Raw genomic sequence first — 21,552 nt, 5'->3', positions numbered from 1 at the left:
AATTAAAGGAAAAACAGCATGAAATCATTCCAGCTTGTAGACAGTAAGGGGCCAGGAAGAGCGTTGCAATAATCGATAAAAGTGATGACTAAAGCATAGTTTCAGCGGAAAAGGGTAAAGTTAGGCGTGCAGGTAGAAATTGGCAGTCTTAATCTTGGAGAGGATATAGGGTTTGAAGCTCACTTCAAAATTGAATAGGAAGCAAAGATTTTGTATGGTCTAGTTCAGCCTAAGCAGGTGAGTACTACATGAAGTCACTAAGCTTTGATGTTGAACAGTTGACGATGAAAGCCTTCAAAGAATTCTCATGCAGTACAAAGAATGATACCCACCCTAAGTCTTGTTTTGAATTTGTGCTTCAAGATTACCACTGAGTTATGCATGTAACCAATTGCTGACTCAGTCTTTTAGCAGCATAACAGCTAATTCTTCTGAATTCTAATGCCATTGAGGTGCAGTGGTACAATCTGAATGTGACTTGATAATACAGAAATTTATTCCAAAATAAAGCATACATGGCAAAAACAAAATATAAGTCAGAGAAAGTAGTGATTACATTTTATAGAGCTCTGGTCAGACCACACCTTGAATACTGTGTCCAGTTCTGGTTGGCAAGAATCAAGAGAGATATTCAAGTGCTACAGGAAGTGCAAGAGTCTTGAGGCTGACCCCAGTATCAAGGGATCTGAGTTATGAGGAAAGACTGGAACAACTCTGGCTTTTCAACCTAGAAAGGTGTCTGAGGTGATCTTATAAAGGTATATACATATATATATAAAAGTGTAAAAAAACATTAACCCAGAAAATTACTTTAAATTAAACTGTGGGAATGGAAGTAGGAGACACTGGTTCAAACTAGTAAACGGTGACTTTAGGACTGATATCAAGAAATTCTCTTTCATACAGTGTTCAACATCATAGAATCATAGACATTTACAGCACAGAAGGATGCCATCCAGCCCATCTTGTCCGTGCTGGCCGACAAAAGAGCAATCCACCCTAATCCCACTTTCCAGCACTTGGTCCGTAGCCTTGTAGGTTATGGCACTTCAAGTGCATATCCAAGTACTTTTTAAATGTGATGAGGATCTCTGCCTCTACCACCCTTTCAGGCAGTGAGTTCCAGACCGCCACTACCCTCTGGGTGAAAACAATTCTCAAATCCCCTTTAAACCTCCGACCAATTACTTTAAATCTATGTCCCCTGGTTATTGACCCTTCTGCTAAGGGAAATAGGTGGAATTAACTGCAAGATAGAGTAGTGGAACCAAAAACCATGGAATCATTTAAGGAACAATTAGACTGCCTGCTTCTATTCCGCCGTTAGGTTCGCATCCAGGTGTCCCTGGAGATGGAGATGGCGGCCTTCCGCGACCAGTAGTCAGAGCTCCAGCTCCAGCGGATCGCTGCTTGTTGACAGGATTCTGGAGCGCGCTCCTTCCGGTTCATCTCACACTTTGACTTTTGTCGGAAGTTGATTTTCCTCGGCCCTGGACTGGGCCGTACCACCACGAAACCTTGTGGTTTGTTGAGATAGCGTGTAAATACTAAAGGAATTAACGCTAAACTAATTAAAGCTGAATTGAAATCCTGCATCATTTCCCTCTGCCATCGAAGACTGTTGGTGCTTTTTGTTTTACAAGAGTTAGGGAGGCACGCCGTGCTCCCCCACAGCTTTTAGCGACTTGGTACCTTCCTCTTCAGGCGCCGCGGTTGAAATTTGAAAAGCGGGAGAGGAGCGCGCGGAACAAAGGCGGCCGGAGCAGCGGGTGAGGAGAAAGAGAGAGGAGGGGAGATTATTCATCACCCCGGGGGTGGTAGCGGGGGGCGAGAGAGAGGGGAGAACTGTGCGGGTGAGGAGAGGAGATTATACATCACCCCGGGGGTGGTAGCGGGGGGGAGGAGAGGAGATTATACATCACCCCGGGGGTGGTAGCGGGGGGCGAGAGAGAGGGGAGAACTGTGCGGGTGAGGAGAGGAGATTATACATCACCCCGGGGGTGGTAGCGGGGGGGGGAGGAGAGGAGATTATACATCACCCCGGGGGTGGGGGGAGAGCAACGGGTAGGACAGGGGAGAGGAGAGGAGAGGAGTGGGTTGGACGGGGGAGCGCAACGGGTAGGACAAGGGGGGAGAACATAGAAACATAGAAGATAGGAGCAGGAGTAGGCCATTCGGCCCCTCGAGCCTGCTCCGCCATTCAATGAGATCATGGCTGATCATCCAAATTCAGTACCCTGTCCCTGCTTTCTCCCCATATCCCTTGATCCCTTTAGCCTTAAGAAATATATCTAACTCCTTCTTGAATATATTTAATGAACTGGCCTCCACCGCCTTCTGTGGTAGAGAATTCCACAGGTTCACCACTCTCTGGGTGAAGAAATTCCTCCTAATTTCTGTCCTAAATGGCTTACTCCTTAGACTGTGACCCCTGGTTCTGGACTCCCCCACCATCGGGAACATCCTTCCTGCACCTAGTCTGTCCAGTCCTGTTAGAATTTTATAAGTTTCAATGAGATCCCCTCTCATTCTTCTAAACTCCAGCGAGTACAAGCCCAATCGACCCAATCTCTCCTCAGACGTCATTCCTCCCATCCCAGGTATCAGCCTGGTGAATCTTCACTGAACTCCTTCCATGGCAAGAACATCCTTCCTCAGATAAGGCGACCAAAACTGCACACAATACTTAAGATGTGGTCTCACCAAGGCCCTGTACAACTGCAGCAAGACATCCTTGCTCCTGTACTCGAATCCTCTCGCTATGAAGGCCAACATGCCATTTGTCTTCTTAACCGCCTGCTGCACCTGCATGCTTACCTTCAGCGACTGGTGCACAAGGACACCCAGGTCTCGTTGCACTTCCCCTTCTCCCAATCTATTGCCATTCAGATAATAATCGGCCTTCCTGTTTTTGACACCAAAGTGGATAACCTCGCATTTATCCACATTATATTGCATCTGCTATGCTTCTGCCCAATCACCCAACCTGTCCAAATCATCCTGGAGTTTCTCGGCATCCTCCTCACAGCACACACGTCCACCCAGCTTTGTGTCGTCTGCAAACTTGGAGATATTACATCTAGTTCCCTTGTCTAGATCATTAATATATTTTGTGAATAGCTGGGGTCCAAGGACCGATCCCTGCGGTACCCCACTAGTCACTGCCTGCCACTCGGAAAAAGACCCGTTTATTCCAACTCTTTGCTTCCTGTCTGCCAACCAGTTCTCTATCCAAGTCAGTACCTTACCCCCAATCCCATGTGCCTTAACTTTACACGCTAATCTCTTATGCGGGACCTTATCGAAAGCCTTCTGAAAGTCCAAATACACCACATCCACTGGTTCTCCCTTATCTATTTTACCAGTTACATCCTCAAAAAATTCCAGTAGATTAGTCAAGCACGATTTACCTTTTGTAAATCCATGTTGACTTTGTCTGATCCTGTCACTGTTTTCCAAGTGCTCTGCTATTACATCTTTTATAATGGACTCTAGCATTTTCCCCACTAACGATGTCAGGCTTACCGGTCTATAATTACCCATTTTCTCTCTACCACCTGTTTTGAATAGTGGGGTAACATCAGCTACCCTCCAATCCATGGGTACTGTTCCAGATTCCATCGAATGTTGAAAGATGACCAGCAATGCATCTACTATTTCTAAGGCCACTTCCTTAAGTACCCTAGGATGTAGATTATCGGGCCCTGGGGATTTATCGGTCTTCAATCCCAACAATTTCCCTAACACCATTTCCCTACAAATACTGATTTCTTTCAGTTCCTCCCTGGTTGGGGAGGCGGGGGGAGAGCAGCGGGTAGGACGGGGGGGGAGAGCAGCGGGTAGGACGGGGGGGGAGAGCAGCGGGTAGGACGGGGGGGAGAGCAGCGGGTAGGACGGGGGGGAGAGCAGCGGGTAGGACGGGGGGAGCAGCGGGTACGACGGGGAGGGGGAAAGCAGCGGGTTGAACGGGGGGAGAGCAGCGGGTAGGACGGGGGGGAGAACAGCGGGTAGGACGGGGGGGGAGAGCAGCGGGTAGGACGGGGGGGGGAGAGCAGCGGGTAGGACGGGGGGAGAGCAGCGGGTAGGACGGGGGGGAGAGCAGCGGGTAGGACGGGGGGAGAGCAGCGGGTAGGACGGGGGGGAGAGCAGCGGGTAGGACGGGGGGAGCAGCGGGTACGACGGGGAGGGGGAAAGCAGCGGGTTGAACGGGGGGAGAGCAGCGGGTAGGACGGGGGGGAGCAGCGGGTAGGACGGGGGGAGAGCAGCGGGTAGGACGGGGGGGAGAGCAGCGGGTAGGACGGGGGGAGAGCAGCGGGTAGGACGGGGGGGAGAGCAGCGGGTAGGACGGGGGGAGAGCAGCGGGTAAGACGGGGCGGAGAGCAGCGGGTAGGACGGGGGGAGAGCAGCGGGTAGGACGTGGGGGAGAGCAGCGGGTAGGACGGGGGGGGAGCAGCGGGTAGGACGGGGGGGGGAGAGCAGCGGGTAGGACGGGTGGAGAGCAGCGGGTAGGACGGGGCGGAGAGCAGCGGGTAGGACAGTGGGGGAGAGCAGCGGGTAGGACGGGAGGAGAGCAGCGGGTAGGACAGTGGGGGAGAGCAGCGGGTAGGACGGGGGGGAGAGCAGCGGGTAGGACGGGAGGAGAGCAGCGGGTAGGACGGGGGGGAGAGCAGCGGGTAGGACGGGGGGAGAGCAGCGGGTAGGACAGTGGGGGAGAGCAGCGGGTAGGACGGGGGGGAGAGCAGCGGGTAGGACGGGAGGAGAGCAGCGGGTAGGACGGGGCGGAGAGCAGCGGGTAGGACAGTGGGGGAGAGCAGCGGGTTGGACGGGGGGAGAGCAGCGGGTTGGACGGGGGGAGAGCAGCGGGTAGGACAGTGGGGGAGAGCAGCGGGTTGGACGGGGGAGAGCAGCGGGCAGGACGGGGGGGAGAGCAGCGGGTAGGACGGGGGGGAGAGCAGCGGGTAGGACAGTGGGGGAGAGCAGCGGGTAGGACGGGGGGGGAGAGCAGCGGGTAGGACGGGGGGGAGAGCAGCGGGTAGGACGGGGGGGAGAGCAGCGGGTAGGACGGGGCGGAGAGCAGCGGGTAGGACGGGGCGGAGAGCAGCGGGTAGGACGGGGGGGAGAGCAGCGGGTAGGACGGGGCGGAGAGCAGCAGGTAGGACAGTGGGGTAGAGCAGCAGGTAGGACGGGGGGGAGAGCAGCGGGTAGGACGGGGGGAGAGCAGCGGGTAGGACGGGGCGGAGAGCAGCAGGTAGGACAGTGGGGTAGAGCAGCAGGTAGGACAGTGGGGGAGAGCAGCGGGTAGGACGGGGCGGAGAGCAGCGGGTAGGACGGGGGGGAGAGCAGCGGGTAGGACGGGGGGAGAGCAGCGGGTAGGACGGGGCGGAGAGCAGCGGGTAGGACAGTGGGGGAGAGCAGCGGGTAGGACGGGGCGGAGAGCAGCGGGTAGGACGGGGGGGAGAGCAGCGGGTAGGACGGGGGGGAGAGCAGCGGGTAGGACGGGGCGGAGAGCAGCGGGTAGGACAGTGGGGGAGAGCAGCGGGTAGGACCGGGGGGAGAGCAGCGGGTAGGACAGTGGGGGAGAGCAGCGGGTAGGACCGGGGGGAGAGCAGCGGGTAGGACAGTGGGGGAGAGCAGCGGGTAGGACGGGGCGGAGAGCAGCGGGTAGGACAGTGGGGGAGAGCAGCGGGTAGGACGGGGCGGAGAGCAGCGGGTAGGACAGTGGGGGAGAGCAGCGGGTAGGACGGGGGGGAGAGCAGCGGGTAGGACGGGGGGAGAGCAGCGGGTAGGACGGGGCGGAGAGCAGCGGGTAGGACGGGGGGAGAGCAGCGGGTAGGACGGGGGGGGAGAGCAGCGGGTAGGACGGGGGGAGAGCAGCGGGTAGGACGGGGCAGAGAGCAGCGGGTAGGACGGGGGGAGAGCAGCGGGTAGGACGGGGGGGAGAGCAGCGGGTAGGACGTGGGGGAGAGCAGCGGGTAGGACGGGGGGGAGAGCAGCGGGTAGGACGGGAGGAGAGCAGCGGGTAGGACGGGGGTGAGAGCAGCGGGTAGGACGGGTGGAGAGCAGCGGGTAGGACGGGTGGAGAGCAGCGGTTAGGACGGGGCGGAGAGCAGCGGGTAGGACAGTGGGGGAGAGCAGCGGGTAGGACGGGAGGAGAGCAGCGGGTAGGACAGTGGGGGAGAGCAGCGGGTAGGACGGGGGGGAGAGCAGCGGGTAGGACGGGAGGAGAGCAGCGGGTAGGACGGGGGGGAGAGCAGCGGGTAGGACGGGGGGAGAGCAGCGGGTAGGACAGTGGGGGAGAGCAGTGGGTAGGACGGGGGGGAGAGCAGCGGGTAGGACGGGTGGAGAGCAGCGGGTAGGACGGGGCGGAGAGCAGCGGGTAGGACGGGGGGGAGAGCAGCGGGTTGGACGGGGGGAGAGCAGCGGGTAGGACGGGGGGGAGAGCAGCGGGTAGGACGGGGGGGAGAGCAGCGGGTAGGACGGGGCGGTGAGCAGCGGGTAGGACGGGGCGGAGAGCAGCGGGTAGGACGGGGGGAGAGCAGCGGGTAGGACGGGGGGGAGAGCAGCGGGTAGGACGGGGCGGAGAGCAGCAGGTAGGACGGGGGGGGAGAGCAGCGGGTAGGACGGGGGGGAGAGCAGCGGGTAGGACGGGGCGGAGAGCAGCAGGTAGGACAGTGGGGTAGAGCAGCAGGTAGGACAGTGGGGGAGAGCAGCGGGTAGGACGGGGCGGAGAGCAGCGGGTAGGACGGGGGGGAGAGCAGCGGGTAGGACGGGGGGGAGAGCAGCGGGTAGGACGGGGCGGAGAGCAGCGGGTAGGACAGTGGGGGAGAGCAGCGGGTAGGACCGGGGGGAGAGCAGCGGGTAGGACAGTGGGGGAGAGCAGCGGGTAGGACCGGGGGGAGAGCAGCGGGTAGGACAGTGGGGGAGAGCAGCGGGTAGGACGGGGCGGAGAGCAGCGGGTAGGACAGTGGGGGAGAGCAGCGGGTAGGACGGGGCGGAGAGCAGCGGGTAGGACAGTGGGGGAGAGCAGCGGGTAGGACGGGGGGGAGAGCAGCGGGTAGGACGGGGGGAGAGCAGCGGGTAGGACGGGGGGGAGAGCAGCGGGTAGGACGGGGCGGAGAGCAGCGGGTAGGACGGGGCGGAGAGCAGCGGGTAGGACGGGGGGAGAGCAGCGGGTAGGACGGGGGGGAGAGCAGCGGGTAGGACGGGGCGGAGAGCAGCAGGTAGGACAGTGGGGTAGAGCAGCAGGTAGGACGGGGGGGAGAGCAGCGGGTAGGACGGGGGGGAGAGCAGCGGGTAGGACGGGGCGGAGAGCAGCAGGTAGGACAGTGGGGTAGAGCAGCAGGTAGGACAGTGGGGGAGAGCAGCGGGTAGGACGGGGCGGAGAGCAGCGGGTAGGACGGGGGGGAGAGCAGCGGGTAGGACGGGGGGGGAGAGCAGCGGGTAGGACGGGGCGGAGAGCAGCGGGTAGGACAGTGGGGGAGAGCAGCGGGTAGGACCGGGGGGAGAGCAGCGGGTAGGACAGTGGGGGAGAGCAGCGGGTAGGACCGGGGGGAGAGCAGCGGGTAGGACAGTGGGGGAGAGCAGCGGGTAGGACGGGGCGGAGAGCAGCGGGTAGGACAGTGGGGGAGAGCAGCGGGTAGGACGGGGCGGAGAGCAGCGGGTAGGACAGTGGGGGAGAGCAGCGGGTAGGACAGTGGGGGAGAGCAGCGGGTAGGACGGGGGGGAGAGCAGCGGGTGGGAGGGGGAGAGCAGTGGGTTGGACGGGGGGAGAGCAGCGGGTAGGACGGGGGGGAGAGCAGCGGGTAGGACGGGGGGAGAGCAGCGGGTAGGACGGGGGGAGAGCAGCGGGTAGGACCGGGGGGAGAGCAGCGGGTAGGACGGGGGGGGAGAGCAGCGGGTAGGACGGGGCGGAGAGCAGCGGGTGGGACAGTGGGGGAGAGCAGCGGGTAGGACGGGGCGGAGAGCAGCGGGTAGGACGGGGGGGGAGAGCAGCGGGTAGGACGGGGGGGAGAGCAGCGGGTAGGACGGGGGGGGAGAGCAGCGGGTAGGACGGGGGGGGGGGAGAGCAGCGGGTAGGACTGGGGGGGAGAGCAGCGGGTAGGACGGGGGGGGGAGAGCAGCGGGTAGGACAGTGGGGGACAGCAGCGGGTAGGACGGGGCGGAGAGCAGCGGGTAGGACGGGGGGGAGAGCAGCGGGTAGGACGGGGGGGAGAGCAGCGGGTAGGACGGGGGGAGAGCAGCGGGTAGGACGGGGGGAGCAGCGGGTAGGAACGGGGGGAGAGCAGCGGGTTGGACGGGGGGGAGAGCAGCGGGTAGGACGGGGGGGGAGAGCAGCGGGTAGGACGGGGGGAGAGCAGCGGGTAGGACGGGGGGAGAGCAGCGGGTAGGACAGTGGGGGAGAGCAGCGGGTAGGACGGGGCGGAGAGCAGCGGGTAGGACGGGGGGGAGAGCAGCGGGTAGGACGGGGGGGAGAGCAGCGGGTAGGACGGGGGGAGAGCAGCGGGTAGGACGGGGGGAGAGCAGCGGGTAGGACGGGGGGAGCAGCGGGTAGGAACGGGGGGAGAGCAGCGGGTTGGACGGGGGGGAGAGCAGCGGGTAGGACGGGGGGGAGAGCAGCGGGTAGGACGGGGGGGAGAGCAGCGGGTAGGACGGGGGGAGAGCAGCGGGTAGGACGGGGGGGAGAGCAGCGGGTAGGACGGGGGGGAGAGCAGCGGGTAGGACGGGGGGGGAGAGCAGCGGGTAGGACGGGGGGGAGAGCAGCGGGGTAGGACGGGGGGAGCAGCGGGTACGACGGGGAGGGGGAAAGCAGCGGGTTGAACGGGGGGAGAGCAGCGGGTAGGACGGGGGGGAGCAGCGGGTAGGACGGGGGGAGAGCAGCGGGTAGGACGGGGGGGAGAGCAGCGGGTAGGACGGGGGGGGAGAGCAGCGGGTAGGACGGGGGGAGAGCAGCGGGTAGGACGGGGGGGGAGAGCAGCGGGTAGGACGGGGGGGAGAGCAGCGGGTAGGATGGGGCGGAGAGCAGCGGGTAGGACGGGGGGAGAGCAGCGGGTAGGACGGGGGGGAGAGCAGCGGGTAGGACGTGGGGGAGAGCAGCGGGTAGGACGGGGGGGGAGAGCAGCGGGTAGGACGGGAGGAGAGCAGCGGGTAGGACGGGGGGGGAGAGCAGCGGGTAGGACGGGTGGAGAGCAGCGGGTAGGACGGGGCGGAGAGCAGCGGGTAGGACAGTGGGGGAGAGCAGCGGGTAGGACGGGAGGAGAGCAGCGGGTAGGACAGTGGGGGAGAGCAGCGGGTAGGACTGGGGGGAGAGCAGCGGGTTGGACGGGGGGAGAGCAGCGGGTAGGACGGGAGGAGAGCAGCGGGTAGGACGGGGGGGAGAGCAGCGGGTAGGACGGGGGGAGAGCAGCGGGTAGGACAGTGGGGGAGAGCAGTGGTTAGGACGGGGGGGAGAGCAGCGGGTAGGACGGGAGGAGAGCAGCGGGTAGGACGGGGCGGAGAGCAGCGGGTAGGACAGTGGGGGAGAGCAGCGGGTAGGATGGGGGGGAGAGCAGCGGGTTGGACGGGGGGAGAGCAGCGGGTAGGACAGTGGGGGAGAGCAGCGGGTTGGACGGGGGGAGAGCAGCGGGTAGGACGGGGGGGAGAGCAGCGGGTAGGACAGTGGGGGAGAGCAGCGGGTAGGACGGGGGGGAGAGCAGCGGGTAGGACAGTGGGGGAGAGCAGCGGGTAGGACGGGGGGGGAGAGCAGCGGGTAGGACGGGGGGGAGAGCAGCGGGTAGGACGGGGGGGAGAGCAGCGGGTAGGACGGGGGGGAGAGCAGCGGGTAGGACGGGGCGGAGAGCAGCGGGTAGGACGGGGCGGAGAGCAGCGGGTAGGACGGGGGGAGAGCAGCGGGTAGGACAGTGGGGGAGAGCAGCGGGTACGACGGGGGGGAGAGCAGCGGGTAGGCCGGGGCGGAGAGCAGCAGGTAGGACAGTGGGGTAGAGCAGCAGGTAGGACAGTGGGGGAGAGCAGCGGGTTGGACGGGGGGGAGAGCAGCGGGTAGGACGGGGCGGAGAGCAGCAGGTAGGACAGTGGGGTAGAGCAGCAGGTAGGACAGTGGGGGAGAGCAGCGGGTAGGACGGGGCGGAGAGCAGCGGGTAGGACGGGGGGGAGAGCAGCGGGTAGGACGGGGGGGAGAGCAGCGGGTAGGACGGGGCGGAGAGCAGCGGGTAGGACAGTGGGGGAGAGCAGCGGGTAGGACCGGGGGGAGAGCAGCGGGTAGGACAGTGGGGGAGAGCAGCGGGTAGGACGGGGCGGAGAGCAGCGGGTAGGACAGTGGGGGAGAGCAGCGGGTAGGACGGGGCGGAGAGCAGCGGGTAGGACAGTGGGGGAGAGCAGCGGGTAGGACAGTGGGGGAGAGCAGCGGGTAGGACGGGGGGGAGAGCAGCGGGTGGGAGGGGGAGAGCAGTGGGTTGGACGGGGGGAGAGCAGCGGGTAGGACGGGGGGGAGAGCAGCGGGTAGGACGGGGGGAGAGCAGCGGGTAGGACGGGGGGAGACCAGCGGGTAGGACAGTGGGGGAGAGCAGCGGGTAGGACGGGGGGAGAGCAGCGGGTAGGACGGGGGGAGAGCAGCGGGTAGGACCGGGGGGAGAGCAGCGGGTAGGACGGGGGGGGAGAGCAGCGGGTAGGACGGGGCGGAGAGCAGCGGGTGGGACAGTGGGGGAGAGCAGCGGGTAGGACGGGGCGGAGAGCAGCGGGTAGGACGGGGGGGGAGAGCAGCGGGTAGGACGGGGGGGAGAGCAGCGGGTAGGACGGGGGGGGAGAGCAGCGGGTAGGACGGGGGGGGAGAGCAGCGGGTAGGACTGGGGGGGAGAGCAGCGGGTAGGACGGGGGGGGAGAGCAGCGGGTAGGACAGTGGGGGACAGCAGCGGGTAGGACGGGGCGGAGAGCAGCGGGTAGGACGGGGGGGAGAGCAGCGGGTAGGACGGGGGGGGAGAGCAGCGGGTAGGACGGGGGGAGAGCAGCGGGTAGGACGGGGGGAGCAGCGGGTAGGAACGGGGGGAGAGCAGCGGGTTGGACGGGGGGGAGAGCAGCGGGTAGGACGGGGGGGGAGAGCAGCGGGTAGGACGGGGGGAGAGCAGCGGGTAGGACGGGGGGGAGAGCAGCGGGTAGGACAGTGGGGGAGAGCAGCGGGTAGGACGGGGCGGAGAGCAGCGGGTAGGACGGGGGGGAGAGCAGCGGGTAGGACGGGGGGGAGAGCAGCGGGTAGGACGGGGGGAGAGCAGCGGGTAGGACGGGGGGAGCAGCGGGTAGGAACGGGGGGAGAGCAGCGGGTTGGACGGGGGGGAGAGCAGCGGGTAGGACGGGGGGGGAGAGCAGCGGGTAGGACGGGGGGGAGAGCAGCGGGTAGGACGGGGGGAGAGCAGCGGGTAGGACGGGGGGGAGAGCAGCGGGTAGGACGGGGGGGAGAGCAGCGGGTAGGACGGGGGGGGAGAGCAGCGGGTAGGACGGGGGGGAGAGCAGCGGGTAGGACGGGGGAGCAGCGGGTACGACGGGGAGGGGGAAAGCAGCGGGTTGAACGGGGGGAGAGCAGCGGGTAGGACGGGGGGGAGCAGCGGGTAGGACGGGGGGAGAGCAGCGGGTAGGACGGGGGGGAGAGCAGCGGGTAGGACGGGGGGGGAGAGCAGCGGGTAGGACGGGGGGAGAGCAGCGGGTAGGACGGGGGGGGAGAGCAGCGGGTAGGACGGGGGGGAGAGCAGCGGGTAGGATGGGGCGGAGAGCAGCGGGTAGGACGGGGGGAGAGCAGCGGGTAGGACGGGGGGGAGAGCAGCGGGTAGGACGTGGGGGAGAGCAGCGGGTAGGACGGGGGGGGAGAGCAGCGGGTAGGACGGGAGGAGAGCAGCGGGTAGGACGGGGGGGGAGAGCAGCGGGTAGGACGGGTGGAGAGCAGCGGGTAGGACGGGGCGGAGAGCAGCGGGTAGGACAGTGGGGGAGAGCAGCGGGTAGGACGGGAGGAGAGCAGCGGGTAGGACAGTGGGGGAGAGCAGCGGGTAGGACTGGGGGGAGAGCAGCGGGTTGGACGGGGGGAGAGCAGCGGGTAGGACGGGAGGAGAGCAGCGGGTAGGACGGGGGGGAGAGCAGCGGGTAGGACGGGGGGAGAGCAGCGGGTAGGACAGTGGGGGAGAGCAGTGGTTAGGACGGGGGGGAGAGCAGCGGGTAGGACGGGAGGAGAGCAGCGGGTAGGACGGGGCGGAGAGCAGCGGGTAGGACAGTGGGGGAGAGCAGCGGGTAGGATGGGGGGGAGAGCAGCGGGTTGGACGGGGGGAGAGCAGCGGGTAGGACAGTGGGGGAGAGCAGCGGGTTGGACGGGGGGAGAGCAGCGGGTAGGACGGGGGGGAGAGCAGCGGGTAGGACAGTGGGGGAGAGCAGCGGGTAGGACGGGGGGGGAGAGCAGCGGGTAGGACAGTGGGGGAGAGCAGCGGGTAGGACGGGGGGGGAGAGCAGCGGGTAGGACGGGGGGGAGAGCAGCGGGTAGGACGGGGGGGAGAGCAGCGGGTAGGACGGGGGGGAGAGCAGCGGGTAGGACGGGGCGGAGAGCAGCGGGTAGGACGGGGCGGAGAGCAGCGGGTAGGACGGGGGGAGAGCAGCGGGTAGGACAGTGGGGGAGAGCAGCGGGTACGACGGGGGGGAGAGCAGCGGGTAGGCCGGGGCGGAGAGCAGCAGGTAGGACAGTGGGGTAGAGCAGCAGGTAGGACAGTGGGGGAGAGCAGCGGGTTGGACGGGGGGGAGAGCAGCGGGTAGGACGGGGCGGAGAGCAGCAGGTAGGACAGTGGGGTAGAGCAGCAGGTAGGACAGTGGGGGAGAGCAGCGGGTAGGACGGGGCGGAGAGCAGCGGGTAGGACGGGGGGGAGAGCAGCGGGTAGGACGGGGGGGAGAGCAGCGGGTAGGACGGGGCGGAGAGCAGCGGGTAGGACAGTGGGGGAGAGCAGCGGGTAGGACCGGGGGGAGAGCAGCGGGTAGGACAGTGGGGGAGAGCAGCGGGTAGGACGGGGCGGAGAGCAGCGGGTAGGACAGTGGGGGAGAGCAGCGGGTAGGACGGGGCGGAGAGCAGCGGGTAGGACAGTGGGGGAGAGCAGCGGGTAGGACAGTGGGGGAGAGCAGCGGGTAGGACGGGGGGGAGAGCAGCGGGTTGGACGGGGGGAGAGCAGCGGGTAGGACGGGGGGGAGAGCAGCGGGTAGAACGGGGGGAGAGCAGCGGGTAGGACGGGGGCAGAGCAGCGGGTAGGACAGTGGGGGAGAGCAGCGGGTAGGACGGGGGGAGAGCAGCGGGTAGGACGGGGGGAGAGCAGCGGGTAGGACCGGGGGGAGAGCAGCGGGTAGGACGGGGGGGGAGAGCAGCGGGTAGGACGGGGCGGAGAGCAGCGGGTACGACAGTTGGGGAGAGCAGCGGGTGGGACAGTGGGGGAGAGCAGCGGGTAGGACGGGGCGGAGAGCAGCGGGTAGGACGGGGGGGAGAGCAGCGGGTAGGACGGTGGGGGAGAGCAGCGGGTAGGACGGGGGGGGAGAGCAGCGGGTAGGACGGGGGGGAGAGCAGCGGGTAGGACGGGGGGGCAGAGCAGCAGGTAGGACGGGGGGGGAGAGCAGCGGGTAGGACGGGGGGAGAGCAGCGGGTAGGACGGGGGGAGCAGCGGGTACGACGGGGAGGGGGAAAGCAGCGGGTTGAACGGGGGGAGAACAGCGGGTAGGACGGGGGGGAGCAGCGGGTAGGACGGGGGAGAGCAGCGGGTAGGACGGGGGGGAGAGCAGCGGGTAGGACGGGGGGGAGAGCAGCGGGTAGGACGGGGGGAGAGCAGCGGGTAGGACGGGGGGGGAGAGCAGCGGGTAGGACGGGGGGGAGAGCAGCGGGTAGGACGGGGCGGAGAGCAGCGGGTAGGACGGGGGGAGAGCAGCGGGTAGGACGGGGGGGAGAGCAGCGGGTAGGACGTGGGGGAGAGCAGCGGGTAGGACGGGGGGGGAGAGCAGCGGGTAGGACGGGAGGAGAGCAGCGGGTAGGACGGGGGGGGAGAGCAGCGGGTAGGACGGGTGGAGAGCAGCGGGTAGGACGGGGCGGAGAGCAGCGGGTAGGACAGTGGGGGAGAGCAGCGGGTAGGACGGGAGGAGAGCAGCGGGTAGGACAGTGGGGGAGAGCAGTGGGTAGGACGGGAGGAGAGCAGCGGGTAGGACGGGAGGAGAGCAGCGGGTAGGACGGGGGGGGAGAGCAGCGGGTAGGACAGTGGGGGAGAGCAGTGGGTAGGACGGGGGGGAGAGCAGCGGGTAGGACGGGAGGAGAGCAGCGGGTAGGACGGGGCGGAGAGCAGCGGGTAGGACAGTGGGGGACAGCAGCGGGTAGGACGGGGCGGAGAGCAGCGGGTCGGACGGGGGGGAGAGCAGCGGGTAGGACGGGGGGGAGAGCAGCGGGTAGGACGGGGGAGAGCAGCGGGTAGGACGGGGGGAGCAGCGGGTAGGAACGGGGGGAGAGCAGCGGGTTGGACGGGGGGGAGAGCAGCGGGTAGGACGGGGGGGGAGAGCAGCGGGTAGGACGGGGGGAGAGCAGCGGGTAGGACGGGGGGGAGAGCAGCGGGTAGGACAGTGGGGGAGAGCAGCGGGTAGGACGGGGCGGAGAGCAGCGGGTAGGACGGGGGGGAGAGCAGCGGGTAGGACGGGGGGGAGAGCAGCGGGTAGGACGGGGGGAGAGCAGCGGGTAGGACGGGGGGAGCAGCGGGTAGGAACGGGGGGAGAGCAGCGGGTTGGACGGGGGGGAGAGCAGCGGGTAGGACGGGGGGGAGAGCAGCGGGTAGGACGGGGGGGGAGAGCAGCGGGTAGGACGGGGGGAGAGCAGCGGGTAGGACGGGGGGGAGAGCAGCGGGTAGGACGGGGGGAGAGCAGCGGGTAGGACGGGGGGGAGAGCAGCGGGTAGGACGGGGGGGAGAGCAGCGGGTAGGACGGGGGGAGCAGCGGGTACGACGGGGAGGGGGAAAGCAGCGGGTTGAACGGGGGGAGAGCAGCGGGTAGGACGGGGGGGAGCAGCGGGTAGGACGGGGGGAGAGCAGCGGGTAGGACGGGGGGGAGAGCAGCGGGTAGGACGGGGGGGAGAGCAGCGGGTAGGACGGGGGGAGAGCAGCGGGTAGGACGGGGGGGAGAGTAGCGGGTAGGACGGGGGGGAGAGCAGCGGGTAGGATGGGGCGGAGAGCAGCGGGTAGGACGGGGGGAGAGCAGCGGGTAGGACGGGGGGGAGAGCAGCGGGTAGGACGTGGGGGAGAGCAGCGGGTAGGACGGGAGGAGAGCAGCGGGTAGGACGGGGGGGGAGAGCAGCGGGTAGGACGGGTGGAGAGCAGCGGGTAGGACGGGGCGGAGAGCAGCGGGTAGGACGGGAGGAGAGCAGCGGGTAGGACAGTGGGGGAGAGCAGCGGGTAGGACTGGGGGGAGAGCAGCGGGTTGGACTGGGGGAGAGCAGCGGGTAGGACGGGAGGAGAGCAGCGGGTAGGACGGGGGGGAGAGCAGCGTGTAGGACGGGGGGAGAGCAGCGGGTAGGACAGTGGGGGAGAGCAGTGGTTAGGACGGGGGGGGAGAGCAGCGGGTAGGACGGGAGGAGAGCAGCGGGTAGGACGGGGCGGAGAGCAGCGGGTAGGACAGTGGGGGAGAGCAGCGGGTAGGATGGGGGGGAGAGCAGCGGGTTGGACGGGGGGAGAGCAGCGGGTAGGACAGTGGGGGAGAGCAGCGGGTTGGACGGGGGGAGAGCAGCAGGTAGGACGGGGGGGAGAGCAGCGGGTAGGACAGTGGGGGAGAGCAGCGGGTAGGACGGGGGGGAGAGCAGCGGGTAGGACAGTGGGGGAGAGCAGCGGGTAGGACGGGGGGGGAGAGCAGCGGGTAGGACGGGGGGGAGAGCAGCGGGTAGGACGGGGGGGAGAGCAGCGGGTAGGACGGGGGGGAGAGCAGCGGGTAGGACGGGGCGGAGAGCAGCGGGTAGGACGGGGCGGAGAGCAGCGGGTAGGACGGGGGGAGAGCAGCGGGTAGGACAGTGGGGGAGAGCAGCGGGTACGACGGGGGGGAGAGCAGCGGGTAGGCCGGGGCGGAGAGCAGCAGGTAGGACAGTGGGGTAGAGCAGCAGGTAGGACAGTGGGGGAGAGCAGCGGGTTGGACGGGGGGGAGAGCAGCGGGTAGGACGGGGCGGAGAGCAGCAGGTAGGACAGTGGGGTAGAGCAGCAGGTAGGACAGTGGGGGAGAGCAGCGGGTAGGACGGGGCGGAGAGCAGCGGGTAGGACCGGGGGGAGAGCAGCGGGTAGGACGGGGGGGAGAGCAGCGGGTAGGACGGGGCGGAGAGCAGCGGGTAGGACAGTGGGGGAGAGCAGCGGGTAGGACCGGGGGGAGAGCAGCGGGTAGGACAGTGGGGGAGAGCAGCGGGTAGGACGGGGCGGAGAGCAGCGGGTAGGACAGTGGGGGAGAGCAGCGGGTAGGACGGGGCGGAGAGCAGCGGGTAGGACAGTGGGGGAGAGCAGCGGGTAGGACAGTGGGGGAGAGCAGCGGGTAGGACGGGGGGGAGAGCAGCGGGTTGGACGGGGGGAGAGCAGCGGGTAGGACGGGGGGGAGAGCAGCGGGTAGAACGGGGGGAGAGCAGCGGGTAGGACGGGGGGAGAGCAGCGGGTAGGACAGTGGGGGAGAGCAGCGGGTAGGACGGGGGGAGAGCAGCGGGTAGGACGGGGGGAGAGCAGCGGGTAGGACCGGGGGGAGAGCAGCGGGTAGGACGGGGGGGGAGAGCAGCGGGTAGGACGGGGCGGAGAGCAGCGGGTACGACAGTTGGGGAGAGCAGCGGGTGGGACAGTGGGGGAGAGCAGCGGGTAGGACGGGGCGGAGAGCAGCGGGTAGGACGGGGGGGGAGAGCAGCGGGTAGGACGGGGGGAGAGCAGCGGGTAGGACGGTGGGGGAGAGCAGCGGGTAGGACGGGGGGGGAGAGCAGCGGGTAGGACGGGGGGGAGAGCAGCGGGTAGGACGGGGGGGGAGAGCAGCGGGTAGGACGGGGGGAGAGCAGCGGGTAGGACGGGGGGAGCAGCGGGTACGACGGGGAGGGGGAAAGCAGCGGGTTGAACGGGGGGAGAACAGCGGGTAGGACGGGGGGGAGCAGCGGGTAGGACGGGGGAGAGCAGCGGGTAGGACGGGGGGGAGAGCAGCGGGTAGGACGGGGGGGAGAGCAGCGGGTAGGACGGGGGGAGAGCAGCGGGTAGGACGGGGGGGGAGAGCAGCGGGTAGGACGGGGGGGAGAGCAGCGGGTAGGACGGGGCGGAGAGCAGCGGGTAGGACGGGGGGAGAGCAGCGGGTAGGACGGGGGGGAGAGCAGCGGGTAGGACGTGGGGGAGAGCAGCGGGTAGGACGGGGGGGGAGAGCAGCGGGTAGGACGGGAGGAGAGCAGCGGGTAGGACGGGGGGGAGAGCAGCGGGTAGGACGGGTGGAGAGCAGCGGGTAGGACGGGGCGGAGAGCAGCGGGCAGGACAGTGGGGGAGAGCAGCGGGTAGGACGGGAGGAGAGCAGCGGGTAGGACAGTGGGGGAGAGCAGCGGGTAGGACTGGGGGGAGAGCAGCGGGTTGGACGGGGGGAGAGCAGCGGGTAGGACGGGAGGAGAGCAGCGGGTAGGACGGGAGGAGAGCAGCGGGTAGGACGGGGGGGGAGAGCAGCGGGTAGGACGGGGGGAGAGCAGCGGGTAGGACAGTGGGGAGAGCAGTGGGTAGGACGGGGGGGAGAGCAGCGGGTAGGACGGGAGGAGAGCAGCGGGTAGGACGGGGCGGAGAGCAGTGGGGGAGAGCAGCGGGTAGGACAGGGGGGGAGAGCAGCGGGTTGGACGGGGGGAGAGCAGCGGGTAGGACAGTGGGGGAGAGCAGCGGGTTGGACGGGGGGAGAGCAGCGGGTAGGACAGTGGGGGAGAGCAGCGGGTAGAATGGGGGGAGAGCAGCGGGTAGGACAGTGGGGGAGAGCAGCGGGTAGGACGGGGGGGGAGAGCAGCGGGTAGGACGGGGGGGAGAGCAGCGGGTAGGACGGGGGGGAGAGCAGCGGGTAGGACGGGGGGGAGAGCAGCGGGTAGGACGGGGGGGAGAGCAGCGGGTAGGACGGGGCGGAGAGCAGCGGGTAGGACGGGGCGGAGAGCAGCGGGTAGGACGGGGGGAGAGCAGCGGGTAGGACAGTGGGGGAGAGCAGCGGGTAGGACGGGGGGGGAGAGCAGCGGGTAGGACGGGGCGGAGAGCAGCAGGTAGGACAGTGGGGTAGAGCAGCAGGTAGGACAGTGGGGGAGAGCAGCGGGTAGGACGGGGCGGAGAGCAGCGGGTAGGACGTGGGGGAGAGCAGCGGGTAGGATGGGGCGGAGAGCAGCGGGTAGGACGGGGGGAGAGCAGCGGGTAGGACGGGGGGGAGAGCAGCGGGTAGGACGTGGGGGAGAGCAGCGGGTAGGACGGGGGGGGAGAGCAGCGGGTAGGACGGGAGGAGAGCAGCGGGTAGGACGGGGGGGGAGAGCAGCGGGTAGGACGGGTGGAGAGCAGCGGGTAGGACGGGGCGGAGAGCAGCGGGTAGGACGGTGGGGGAGAGCAGCGGGTAGGACGGGAGGAGAGCAGCGGGTAGGACAGTGGGGGAGAGCAGCGGGTAGGACTGGGGGGAGAGCAGCGGGTTGGACGGGGGGAGAGCAGCGGGTAGGACGGGAGGAGAGCAGCGGGTAGGACGGGGGGGAGAGCAGCGGGTAGGACGGGGGGGAGAGCAGCGGGTAGGACAGTGGGGGAGAGCAGTGGTTAGGACGGGGGGGAGAGCAGTGGTTAGGACGGGGCGGAGAGCAGCGGGTAGGACAGTGGGGGAGAGCAGCGGGTAGGATGGGGGGGAGAGCAGCGGGTTGGACGGGGGGAGAGCAGCGGGTAGGACAGTGGGGGAGAGCAGCGGGTAGGACGGGGGGGAGAGCAGCGGGTAGGACAGTGGGGGAGAGCAGCGGGTAGGACGGGGGGGAGAGCAGCGGGTAGGACAGTGGGGGAGAGCAGCGGGTAGGACGGGGGGGAGAGCAGCGGGTAGGACGGGGGGGAGAGCAGCGGGTAGGACGGGGGGGAGAGCAGCGGGTAGGACGGGGGGAGAGCAGCGGGTAGGACGGGGCGGAGAGCAGCGGGTAGGACGGGGCGGAGAGCAGCGGGTAGGACGGGGGGAGAGCAGCGGGTAGGACAGTGGGGGAGAGCAGCGGGTAGGACGGGGGGGAGAGCAGCGGGTAGGCCGGGGCGGAGAGCAGCAGGTAGGACAGTGGGGTAGAGCAGCAGGTAGGACAGTGGGGGAGAGCAGCGGGTTGGACGGGGGGGAGAGCAGCGGGTAGGACGGGGCGGAGAGCAGCAGGTAGGACAGTGGGGTAGAGCAGCAGGTAGGACAGTGGGGGAGAGCAGCGGGTAGGACGGGGCGGAGAGCAGCGGGTAGGACGGGGGGGAGAGCAGCGGGTAGGACGGGGGGGAGAGCAGCGGGTAGGACGGGGCGGAGAGCAGCGGGTAGGACAGTGGGGGAGAGCAGCGGGTAGGACCGGGGGGAGAGCAGCGGGTAGGACAGTGGGGGAGAGCAGAGGGTAGGACGGGGCGGAGAGCAGCGGGTAGGACAGTGGGGGAGAGCAGCGGGTAGGACGGGGGCGGAGAGCAGCGGGTAGGACAGTGGGGGAGAGCAGCGGGTAGGACAGTGGGGGAGAGCAGCGGGTAGGACGGGGGGGAGAGCAGCGGGTTGGACGGGGGGGAGAGCAGCGGGTAGGACGGGGGGGAGAGCAGCGCGTAGGACGGGGGGGGAGAGCAGCAGGTAGGACGGGGGGGGAGAGCAGCGGGTAGGACGGGGGGAGAGCAGCGGGTAGGACGGGGGGAGCAGCGGGTACGACGGGGAGGGGGGAAAGCAGCGGGTTGAACGGGGGAGAACAGCGGGTAGGACGGGGGGGGAGCAGCGGGTAGGACGGGGGAGAGCAGCGGGTAGGACGGGGGGGAGAGCAGCGGGTAGGACGGGGGGGGAGAGCAGCGGGTAGGACGGGGGGAGAGCAGCGGGTAGGACGGGGGGAGAGCAGCGGGTAGGACGGGGGGGAGAGCAGCGGGTAGGACGGGGCGGAGAGCAGCGGGTAGGACGGGGGGAGAGCAGCGGGTAGGACGGGGGGGAGAGCAGCGGGTAGGACGTGGGGGAGAGCAGCGGGTAGGACGGGGGGGGAGAGCAGCGGGTAGGACGGGAGGAGAGCAGCGGGTAGGACGGGGGGGGAGAACAGCGGGTAGGACGGGTGGAGAGCAGCGGGTAGGACGGGGCGGAGAGCAGCGGGTAGGACAGTGGGGGAGAGCAGCGGGTAGGACGGGAGGAGAGCAGCGGGTAGGACAGTGGGGGAGAGCAGCGGGTAGGACTGGGGGGAGAGCAGCGGGTTGGACGGGGGGAGAGCAGCGGGTAGGACGGGAGGAGAGCAGCGGGTAGGACGGGAGGAGAGCAGCGGGTAGGACGGGGGGGGGAGAGCAGCGGGTAGGACGGGGGAGAGCAGCGGGTAGGACAGTGGGGGAGAGCAGAGGGTAGGACGGGGGGGAGAGCAGCGGGTAGGACGGGAGGAGAGCAGCGGGTAGGACGGGGCGGAGAACAGCGGGTAGGACTGGGGGACAGCAGCGGGTAGGACGGGGCGGAGAGCAGCGGGTAGGACGGGGGGGAGAGCAGCGGGTAGGACGGGGGGGAGAGCAGCGGGTAGGACGGGGGAGAGCAGCGGGTAGGACGGGGGGAGCAGCGGGTAGGAACGGGGGGAGAGCAGCGGGTTGGACGGGGGGGAGAGCAGCGGGTAGGACGGGGGGGGAGAGCAGCGGGTAGGACGGGGGGGAGAGCAGCGGGTAGGACGGGGGGGAGAGCAGCGGGGTAGGACAGTGGGGGAGAGCAGCGGGTAGGACGGGGCGGAGAGCAGCGGGTAGGACGGGGGGGAGAGCAGCGGGTAGGACGGGGGGGGAGAGCAGCGGGTAGGACGGGGGGAGAGCAGCGGGTAGGACGGGGGGAGCAGCGGGTAAGACGGGGGGAGAGCAGCGGGTTGGACGGGGGGGGAGAGCAGCGGGTAGGACGGGGGGGAGAGCAGCGGGTAGGACGGGGGGGAGAGCAGCGGGTAGGACGGGGGGAGAGCAGCGGGTAGGACGGGGGGGAGAGCAGCGGGTAGGACGGGGGGGAGAGCAGCGGGTAGGACGGGGGGGGAGAGCAGCGGGTAGGACGGGGGGGGAGAGCAGCGGGTAGGACGGGGGGGAGCAGCGGGTACGACGGGGAGGGGGAAAGCAGCGGGTTGAACGGGGGGAGAGCAGCGGGTAGGACGGGGGGGGAGCAGCGGGTAGGACGGGGGGAGAGCAGCGGGTAGGACGGGGGGGAGAGCAGCGGGTAGGACGGGGGGGAGAGCAGCGGGTAGGACGGGGGGAGAGCAGCGGGTAGGACGGGGGGAGAGCAGCGGGTAGGACGGGGGGGGAGAGCAGCGGGTAGGACGGGGGGGGAGAGCAGCGGGTAGGATGGGGCGGAGAGCAGCGGGTAGGACGGGGGGAGAGCAGCGGGTAGGACGGGGGGGAG

At 68.0% G+C, this 21,552-nt stretch overlaps 1 protein-coding gene across 2 annotated transcripts in view; it reads left to right on the top strand.

The window, feature by feature from the left end:
* The first annotated feature begins 1,367 nt into the window (after window positions 1-1,367).
* The window catches only part of spc25 (SPC25 component of NDC80 kinetochore complex), a 40,681-nt gene continuing 20,496 nt past the window's right edge, over window positions 1,368-21,552 (top strand). The window contains exon 1 of one of the 2 annotated variants that reach the window (XM_085986475.1): window positions 1,368-1,523. The gene's annotated coding sequence lies outside the window, so the exon portion shown is untranslated. Of the gene's footprint in view, window positions 1,524-1,556; window positions 1,770-21,552 lie in introns of those variants that run through there. The other variant, XM_085986474.1, reaches the window with a different exon arrangement.

This window comes from Somniosus microcephalus, chromosome 4 (genome assembly GCF_052327205.1).
Source record: "Somniosus microcephalus isolate GS21.2 chromosome 4, FLI_Smic_1.0, whole genome shotgun sequence".
Classification (NCBI taxonomy): domain Eukaryota; kingdom Metazoa; phylum Chordata; class Chondrichthyes; order Squaliformes; family Somniosidae; genus Somniosus; species Somniosus microcephalus.
The sequence above is the reverse complement of the archived record's forward strand: the minus strand, read 5'-3'. Positions and strand labels throughout refer to the sequence as shown.